At 43.9% G+C, this 10622-nt stretch overlaps 2 non-coding genes across 2 annotated transcripts; one reads left to right on the top strand and one right to left on the bottom strand.

Annotated features, from left to right (window-relative positions):
• Positions 1-9385: 9385 nt before the first annotated feature.
• On the top strand, positions 9386-9458 carry TRNAF-GAA (transfer RNA phenylalanine (anticodon GAA)). The gene has a single exon. It is a non-coding gene; the product is annotated as a tRNA-Phe (tRNA).
• Positions 9459-9745: 287 nt separating this feature from the next.
• TRNAF-GAA (transfer RNA phenylalanine (anticodon GAA)) lies at positions 9746-9818 on the bottom strand. Its single transcript has one exon. It is a non-coding gene; the product is annotated as a tRNA-Phe (tRNA).
• Between the last annotated feature and the right edge of the window lie 804 nt (positions 9819-10622).

Below are 10622 nucleotides of genomic sequence, written 5' to 3' on the forward strand. Positions count from 1 at the left end.
AAAATCTATATTAATTCATATTTTAAATATTAATTTAAACTAAATTATTTTAAGGAAACCACTTTTAAAACAAAGTTTTCCAATTCTTCTTCAAACTCTTTCCAAATCTCATCACACCCACCATACCCTACTCCAAACTTATGGAAACGGAGAGTGCTGTGAGCTGGAACGCAGACGTTGATGTTTTGAAATTTAACTCAAGCGTCAAAAAATTATAGCAAACATGAACGAGATATAGGAGGCACACACACACCAGTTCCGGCCGAGTCACACAGATACACGGGTACTAATGTGAGTACTAGTACTAGTACGAGCACGACAAACAATTAGAACTGCTGTGGACATTGTGGCGATGCACTTTCCTAGACATCACGGGCACATCATCATGCCACCTCACGGCCGAGTATCTGGCAGATACTCAGATGCATATATAGTATCGCCCAGATACTCGTACTAACTCACGCACACAGAGCCGCAATTAGAGCTGCTGGCAACTCTGCACGCTTAAAGTACAATAAACCCAGATATAGCCAACACTCAACACAATGATAGTCGTCGTGTCGTGGGGTTTTTGAACTTGCTCCTCTCCACGAGATACTATACCACCTATATACCACCTCGATTCCCAGTTCCGAGTGCCCACCTCCCATCGCCCGTACTACTTACTATTCCCTCACTTCTATAGTTGGTATCTGCCTGGGTTTTATGACGTTGGCGCCGCTTTATGGCAAACATTTAGCGGAACGTTTAGCAGCCAAATGGCTTTATTATTGATGCCGGCGAGCGAATGAAACGAAAGTGAAAGCCTGCGCATTTGGCTCCAACGATTTGGGCCACTGACGACTGGGTTCCGTTCGAGCGGAGGATCCACGGGAGATCTGCTTAATGGCAGTGCATTTCCGGGCCATTTCGTATATCTAAACTTTATTATTTTAGGATTGATTAGAAACTAGGAAGTCCCTCTTAATTATATTAATTATATTAAAGAAAACTCTTAGGAAACTATAGAAATCATATCATATTATATCCAATAATATTCGTATCATATAGTATTAATCTAAAATGCTGAATTTTCTTCCAAGAGTTTTCTTTAAATTATAGAAATCAAAATCCTATCATATCAAATCATATAATATTAATCTTAAATGTTAAATTTACTTCCGAAAAAGTTCTTGGGACGTCAGAAAGCCCTTTTTTTATAATATATCACAAATTCAATAGTTAGTACCGAAATTCCCAGTCACCTTGAAGTAAATTATGACCTGGTAACGGGGTCACCTTGGCAGGACCTACCTAACTTGGCTGCCCCACTCCATTTGGCCAGCCATCCACTTCAGGAGCCCAGCAGAACAATCAGTGTCTATGGAAGCGCTGCTCCTGGCAAACAGGCAAACACGCAAGTGGTTTACATAGGAGGACATTTGGGTTCAGGTTTAGGTTTAGGTTGCCTCGCTGGCCCGGTTGGGTAATCCAAATACAGAGGCCCATGTACGGAGCACATAATGCCATTTGCCATTTACACACAGGGCGGGGTAGATAGAGAGCTCGGCTGTCTCCATTACATGGCATGAATAACAAATCTAAACATATGTACTACACATAAATATGTGTACCCCGGCCGGGGCACAAAGAAAAAAGCGAGAAGAGAAAAAATCCAAAGTGGGGCCTGTACGGGGCGCACACACTGCGACAGACACGGGCCAAAACAATGTGGAACAGCAGGGGCGGATGTGTCGACAGGGGGTGGCGCTACCCCTCTTCGGACTCTCGCTGCCGGCGACGATGACGATGATGATGATAGCTACCCCTGAACCTCTGCGCCACTGAGCCCCTGAACCCCTGACACCACCCCCCCACCCCTGGCAAACTCCGCAACGGCACTTGTGCTCACATCCTGCGAACCTATTCACATTTCATATACTTACATCAGTGCACTGGTGTTGGTGGCGACCCCTTGCCACGCTGCACGTGTGTGGGTTGCACGGGGGGGTGGTGGCAGGGGGGTGGGAGGGTCCCGCAAAGAATTGCATTTAAATACATTAAATTGTGTAAATAATATGCTACACATGTTGCCAGTTGCCAGTTCATTAAATACATGCCACAGATACAGATACATGGCTAGGCACATGTATCTGCCAGATACAAATACAGGACACTCACACAGTTGGCTCGCAGGATACACAGTCACAGATACAGATACGAGTACAGGATTGACTGTAAGCCACATGCAACATGCCGTGTGTTTTTCTGTGTGTGCTCAACTGACCAGCAATTTATTTATGGCATTTTATCAATTTTATTTTCACTCCTCTCCGGGCTTCGGAATTTTGTTATTTTTCTTTCCCACCCCCTCTGCCATTCGATTTTCCCCCCGTTTGACATCCGCCAACTGGGACTTGCTGCTCGCCTGTTGGCGTATCCTTTAAATGCAACTTGTGCGCCACTCGTCCGCCGGGCATTCCGGCCCCGTCAGCCACTTGGAGCCCGCCTTGATCCTCTTAAACTAATTAGGCCTCGAGAGCGCCGACTTGAGCATGCTCAGCGGTACGACATCAAAGCGTCTCCCGGGCGAGTCCGTAATCTTCAAAGCTCCAGAAATTCATTTTGAACAGGCTGCCAGCGGACAGGAGCAGGCAACCGGAATGCTGCTCCCCCGGCGGAACAGGAGGTGTTTATGTGTGTTTGAATCCCTCTTTTTTCGGTTTTTTTCCTTTTGTTGAATATTATTTACCGTAAACGGTTAAGCGCACTCAAAGGCCAGGCCATGACACCTTCACTGTAAAAAAACATAATATATGTCAGCCCTTAAATTACTTTGAAATAATTTCCCATCATATACAGCTCTATATTACTGAGTCAATAGACAAAGTTAAAAGAGCCTATCACCTTTTCATTATCATTAAACTTATTTTGAAGTTTAACTATTTTGAAAGCAGAAAATGATTGCAAATGCAGATAAAATTCTAAGACAATACCTCCTTTTTTTAAATTTTTATAATATAAATACATTAAAATTAAAATTAGATATATTATTTTTTCAATGAAATTGCTTAATAATTTTAGTTGATAATATTAAATACAACATCACTAAAAATTTTTATAAATAACTAAAATTTTTTTACATGCACGTTGCTCACAAAAACACATTATTTGGTTTTCTAAAAATGTATTTAAAGTTATTATTATTATTCCTGGTTGCCTGTTGGGGCCAGGTAAATTATGCAAGAATTTTGTATTTTACTTTAAGCTCAGGGGTATGAAGAGTTAACATTTCTGAATTGTTTAGAACTTTTTCTGCGACTGCAGCACGTATGTACAGCCCCATATCTTCGCCAGACGGGGAGGTTTGAGAATTTTGAACCTGCTGCCGGGTGGTGGGTGTTGGCATGTTGGTATGTTGGCATGTGGGTGGTGGGTGTTGGGTTTTGGGTGGGTTTTGCGGTGTTATGTGTCATGCGCATAGCTGGCATCCCTGGAACATCTAACTGTGCTAATGCATACCAACGCCTGCTGAAAGTCCTCGGCGCCGGATAGCTTCTAATATTGAAATTCTCGCTTAGAAATTTCTAACGCGAACGCAACCCTAGGCGGAATGCCAGCTCAAAGGTATTAGAATTTGTTACCTTTTTCAATGGCACGCTTTTTTTAATGTTTTTTCCAAAGGTTTTCAGCGACACCTGCGGGTGGAGCGACCGAGAGTGTGCAACTGGGTTTCCTGGTTGCCTGTTGGGGCCAGGTAAATTATGCAATCTTTGGCAGCGACAACGGCGACAGGTGCGCGACAGGAGCCAATCGACTCCTGCCGCAGGAGTTGGCGCTCATAATAATGGATTTTTTCGTATATTCCAACAAGGCGAACAGCAATTGGGGTGGAATCCCGGCTAAATCCCCTATATCGTTAGATAAAACTACACACACAAGCACACGTGTGGCTAATGGGTGTTGGGGGTGGCGATTACTGTTATAACTAAAACTACGAAACTATAGTGTTTCAAAACTAACAGTATTACCATACCAGGTTATCAGGCCACCAGAATTTCCCAGCAGGACGAGCAACTATCTCAGTTGGGGCTTTCCACTTTCACTACCGGAAAATAGTTGGGAAAACCCTGGGCTCTCTTCGTCGCGCTCTCGCTCATGTGTGGAAAGCGAAAGTGTCCTGCGCTCTTGGCATTTGAAAACTACACATGTGAGGCGTCTAAGCAAAGCTAAGAAGCTGGCGCAAAAAAATCTAAGCAGCTTGGAGCTCGAACTCCACCCCCGCACAAAATTGGCTGGCTTTTTTTCGCCGCACATCAGACAATCGGGGCGTGTAAACTACCCCAGAGGCAGAAAAAGTTAAGGGTCGCAAATCGGCAGCTACAGTAAGTGAAAGTAACCCTCGCTGCCGCCGAGAGTCGGGCGCTGAGAACGTTAGAATAGGTGGATTTTCCCCGCATTCCATTGGCAGCCGGGCGAAAGGCGAAAGTCGAAAGAATTTTTGGAGCCGGCGGAGGAATACCGTCATTAGGCCAGCAGATGCCACCAAAAAGTGGCAGCAGCGCATTCCGATCCGATGACGTTTAACCGAAAAATGTGACTTGAAAGCGTTGCCGAAATAATTCGAAATATTTTGTAAGCACATACTACATTTTTTTTGCATTTTTGGGCCCATGGCCATGTTGGCCCCTTGGCAACATTGGCCAGGGCGACAGTTAGAACGCCTGGCTGCCAGGGCATCAGGATGCGAAGGCAGCCGCTTGGAATTGGAATTCCACTGCCATTCGAAGGCGGAAGTGGTCTTAGGAATTCACTTCCGGTTTCGAGGCCCTGATCGCCTGGTAAATGAAAATGCATCAGTTCCGCATGTGTGGCATGTTTTGGCCCCCGATATCCGTCTGTATATCGTATCGCACATTCCACATTCCCCACATTTCGAAGACGGGCGTGGCCGAACGGGCTATTGATCCGTTGCATGTGCGACGCACGGCAACCAGGAATCGTCAAGCAGGCGAAATCCCGCAGGAAACTGGGGAGTCCCGGAAAGTTGCGCATACGCCGCGTGAGCCACGTTTTAAATGCCAGCAAAAGTTTCAAAATGGCGCCGCATCTTAAAGTGCCAACTTGTGGCTCTATGGCACCAGGTGCCCAGCTGTTCGCGACAGGCGGTCCATAAAAATCCCCATTAGCCCGGTGTGCAGTGTGTGGTGTATATTATATAAATATGCCTCGGCATGAAGTGACTTGCCAATAAACTTGAGCCACTTGAACCCTCTAAAGTAGGCAATGGCAAATGAGTGCTATCTGCCACCTTCTTCGGTCTCATGTGAGCGTGTGTGAGTGCCTGAACGCTTTGAGTGGCTTTAAAAAAATATTTTCGAGCCGAAACGAGCAGGCTAGCAGGCCCAAAGACATGTGTTTTCAGATAAAAAATACACATTTGTGCGCCTCTCGATGCGGAAAAAAGAAAAATCGAAGTGCCACCGAGTAACGAAAAAAAACATAGGGCTGCCGTTGACTTTTATGGCCATTTAGCACGTCATTAAAACGTCAAGTCATCAATCTTCTGGCCCATTCGAACAGGCTCGCAGCCCGGCCAAGAACTCCGATTCGATCCGGAAGGCCGGAAGCCAAATTTTCGGCAACAAAAAGGCGTTCGCGTGGGCGGCCATTAGAAAATTTCCATTTTCGTCACACGTTGTCAGGCCAACAGGAGGAGCCAGCGAGCTTTTCAGTTTCAGCCAAAGTCACCGCATTCCAATCTCCATCTAGCCGTTCTCGCCGCCTGCTGGCCAGATATTTCTCATAGAAATGTTAGAAAAAGAAAATGCTTAGAGGCGGCATTAGAAGGGCTCTCGCTCTGGGGCAATAAATCTGGCATTTTAATGCGAAAACAGTCAACTTGTCGGCGTCGATTTTGGCCAGGAAAACAGGATGGCCAGGAGGTGGTTCTAATTCCTGGCAGGACATGCGCAGTGTGGGTACTTGGCTTGAGAACAAGTTATGACTGCCCCCCAGTAATGTCGGAAAATCTCTCTTTCGCTTTCGCTTCTGGTTTTTTTTTCTCTGCTACTTTGCCCACTCCCACCAACGCCCCCGACTTACTGGCCAACTTTGGTTGCCTATTACCCTTACGATAATGATAAGAAATTTTTATGTCCCTGCCACGTGAGGGAGCGTCTGCATATATTATCAATGCACACACGCGGCGTGACAAACTTGGCGCCTAAATTAGCGTTTGCGTGGGCGTCGCATTCCGATGGAGAAAAAGAAATATTGTAGATTCTGGTAGCGGGCAATCAGAGTTGGCCAGTAGGTGTACACATTCCACGGCAGGATTCCCCATCGAAGGACTCGCACTCTGCGCAGACGCCAAGAGAGAGGGGAGAAAGTGCCGGGAGTGCCGAATGGAGCACCATTCTCGCTGCGCATTGAAGAACAGTGGATTGGGATGTTGAAAATAATACATTTATCAAATTAATTTACATTGTGAAAAATTGAATTTTAACTAGAAATTCGTTGAATCATTTTAAATCTTTAGGAAAATAAAAGAATATAAGAAAGTAATCCCATGTTAAACTCAAAAAGTATCTCAGTAATATAAGAAATATAATTCACATGAAAAGTTGTCTTTACACCCAGAAAAAAAAAAACGAAAAAAATCAAGAACATTTTTCATGATTTGCGAACAATCCATTCTCCTTTTTTTCTTCTCACAATTTGAGCGTTTGTTCTCAAATCTTCCTAATTCAACACCAATATGTTCTAAAAGTGACCCCGTTCCTTCAAAGCATGTCAAATATTTCGGTCAAATTTTTTGAACAAGCGTTTATGAACTGACAACAAACGGGCTTACGCACTTTTTGACCCCGTTTGGGCTTGATTTATTAACGTTTCGAACGGATTTTTTTCTGGGTGTAAGTTAACTAAATTTCAGATTTAGTATAAACAATATAAGATTAACCCAAAATCCAGTATTGCCCCACTGTGAGTACCAGCCCCTGAGAGGTTTTTTATCATCACAGTGTTGGTGAGTACTTTGTAATGAAAAATCAGATTGCTACATAGTGTAAGCGAGTGCCACGGGGGTTGTTTGGTGTGGTGCTCGGCACCCCTGCCCCCATTCGCCGAGATTGCTGGGGGTTCTGTAAATCGGCGTACAATGTTGCTGGCCTGCCGATGGCTGCTAGCCTAGTACCTTTTACAGGAATTTGTACTACAAATCTACCAAAAATTTACATGTCACCCCTGGCGGCAACTTAGTCGCTGTGTTTAGCGGCCAACCCTTACAGACATCGCATGTAATGTGTGTGCGGAAAGGCGGAAAAGCGGGAAAGCGACGGGGATCGCAAGACGCCTGCCACGCTCCCAAATCGCTGCGGCCCTGATACAAGTTTGCATATTTCTAAATTCTAAGCGCATCTGCTTGAGGGTCTCGGAATTGGAAGAGGAATCGGAGGCCGACTGTCTCCCCATCTCTGTGCCCTGAACGAAAACGAGAGTGGAAGGCGCTGCAGACGCACCCTCAAGGGAACTTGCTTAGCATACAAAAAACGAGGACCAAAACAACATCATAGGCTGTTGTTTTTTCTGTGAGTGCACTGAAGGAAAAAAGGCACAGTTTGTGGGTTTTAAAATATATTTTTGAGGAATAGTTATAGTTACAGGTATTATAAAGCTGTAGGTACTTATAACCTCTATTTAATAAAAAAAAATATTATCACCTCAGACGAGCTGAAAGCCTTAGCTGCTAGATCTCTTAAATTAGTTAGCTTATATCTTTATCTTTAAGTTAGCTTTAAATAAATAAGTAATTAACAAATATCAGCGTTAAAACGACAATTTCATACCTTTTGTACAAAAATAAACAGAAATATAAAGTTTTATAAAAATAAGGTTAAAATAAATCAATAATAACAAGCTTAAGAGAATTAAACTCAAAATAAAATGTAACCGAAAAACAATTTTAGTAATGTTTAAATTTTATTTATTTTTGAGATATACTTTTTTAATAGTGTACAGGGAAACAAAGACAGGAGCAAATGATTTCCTTGATAGGTAGTCGCATAAAAAAACCTGAGCCTACGCTATAGACAATGTGCACCCCGACCGCAGATCCTTTCGGATCTTTTCACTTTTTTTTGGGCTCTCTTGTTCTCGACCTGAGGTTTTTTTTCGCTGCTGCCACACTTCCTGGCTGCTGCAATTCGAGGGTGCCTCCTACCATCTTTCACTTTCAATAAAAAAGAAAATAACAATGAAATTATAGAAAAAACCCGAGACTCTCAGTTTTTTCTTAGGGTTTTTTTTTCTTTTTTTTATATGCAAAAGACACCGAGGGCGCCATGTGGTGCGTGCCAGTTGCCATGGAGCATTTGGTTTTTTATGCCAAACGGATATGCGATATTCTGGGCGTAGGCCGGGGCAATCTCTCTATTCGATTCTATTCCATTCCCTTTCAACCCAAGTCAATGGCTTTTGTGGTCGCCTAGCACGCGTCCTCCACTTGGCAGCTGTTGTTGGACACCGCCGGAACGAGATTGGATTCAATTCCGGCCCAGATCAGATCCTTTGCATATTGGTTTGTACTTTGCAGCTGCCTGGATGAATCTATCATCACGCCCCCACTGCGGCTCCCTGGTTCCCTCAATCAGTTGTCCACTTGAAGGTGTTCCTACCTGGCGATCACCTTTTCTGGCTCTTAATTGTTGTCAGCGCATTCGTCACACTTTTGCTTTATTCCCGGATAATGGGAGTGGACCGTATCAGTCAACTGGACAATGGTCCTTACTGTCCCTTGGTTCCTGGCCAAGGTCCAATGTGTCAATGGCTGCGTTAATAATGCGATTTGCATTTCTCCCTTTTCTTTTTTCACTTTTCCTCGGCCTTGTGCCGTTTGCTCCTGCTGTTTGATTGAGTCGTCGGGCCCATTATGCCGCTTAATCCGCACCTTTCATCCAGGCCATCCTGACCATCCCGACCATTCCGACCATCTTGCCGTCCATTGTCCCGCTGGCCAGGTCAGCATTGGCTGCGCCGGCTTAGTTTAATTTTGCGAGCACCGCTTGATTGACAGCCACATGCCACTGGACATGAATGACCCTATGAGGTTCATAGACAAGGCCAAATCCCGCATTTTGAGATCATTTAAATGTATTTCAATGATCTTGGCAGCCTGCGATTTTGGTTTAGTTTTAAATATTTATCAAAAATGTATTGGTCATCCAGGTGCAAAGTCCTATGTACCATACTTTTGACTCTGCAGGTGAAGATCTTGACCAAAAGTTTGTATTTTTTATGGAGATTAGATAGGCTCAACAGCAACAGCAGAATCGACCGCTGGGAGAAAAGGGACGGGAGATAGTAGGCCGGTCAGCATGGCACTTGGGGCCTCCATCGTCACAGCGCCGAAATAGCTCAGTTGGGAGAGCGTTAGACTGAAGATCTAAAGGTCCCCGGTTCAATCCCGGGTTTCGGCAATCCTTATTTTTTTTTTATTTTTTTATTTAGTTTTTTATATTATCGCCATAAAATTTAAAAAAAAATGAACAAAATATTATTTATTTTTAAAGAAATAAAATAAGAAGCGGTCGGGAAACGAAATACAAAACGTATTAGAACCAAGAAAAGATTGCTAATGTGACTTATTTTACAAACAATTTTCTCATTGCATCAACTGTTTTAAATTAAAGAACTTTTTATGTGTTTGAGTTATGACTTGTCTCTTCCAGTAAAAAAAAAAAACAAAATAAAAAAAAGTTATCATTGCCGAAACCCGGGATTGAACCGGGGACCTTTAGATCTTCAGTCTAACGCTCTCCCAACTGAGCTATTTCGGCGCTGTGACGATGGGGGCGCCAAATGTCGTGTAGTTCCGCCTGCTATGTTCTGTCCCTTTTCAACTCGTGTTGCTGTTGCCACTGGCATTTGTTGCTGCTGCTGTTGTTGTTGTATTGCTGTTGGGTTTGCTGTTGTGTTGCCGTGGGGCTTATCTAATCGCAGGCATATTAAAAATAGAACCTTTTGCCCGGGGCCGCCGTGCAGAAAGAACTCCCGGAAAATGAGGAATGCTCGGGGGCAAAAGAGCTCCAGCGCCTGCGCCGAAGCCATCAAAGTCAAATGCATTTCAAATGCAAAAAGCCGGCTCTTGGATTTAGTTGAAAGTCTCCCGTGGCTACACAAGAAGAAATCTGAATTTGGCGTTTAAAAAATGCGGAATTTTAAACTATACTTACTTGGATAGGCTTGCTGATATATTTCTTTTCTTTCCAAATATCTTTATGACAGCTAATACAACTTTTAAGCAAAAACTCAGAGGAGAATTAAAACCTGTATGATAAAATACAGCGTGGCATGACTTTACTAATTATACCCGTTACTCGTAGAGTAAAAGGGTATACTAGATTCGTGCAAAAGTATGTAACAGCTAGAAGGAAGCGTTTCCGACCCCATAAAGTATATATATTCTTGATCAGGGTCACTAGCCGAGTCGATCTAGCCATGTCCGTCTGTCCGTCTGTCCGTCTGTATGAACGCTGAGATCTCAGAAACTACAAAAGCTAGAAGGTTGAGATTTTCCACGCATATTCTTGGGCTTCCTACGCAGCGCAAGTTTATTTTAGCCGAGCGCCACGCCCCCTCTA

Source organism: Drosophila takahashii, chromosome 3R (genome assembly GCF_030179915.1).
Source record: "Drosophila takahashii strain IR98-3 E-12201 chromosome 3R, DtakHiC1v2, whole genome shotgun sequence".
In the NCBI taxonomy this organism is placed as follows: Eukaryota; Metazoa; Arthropoda; class Insecta; order Diptera; family Drosophilidae; genus Drosophila; species Drosophila takahashii.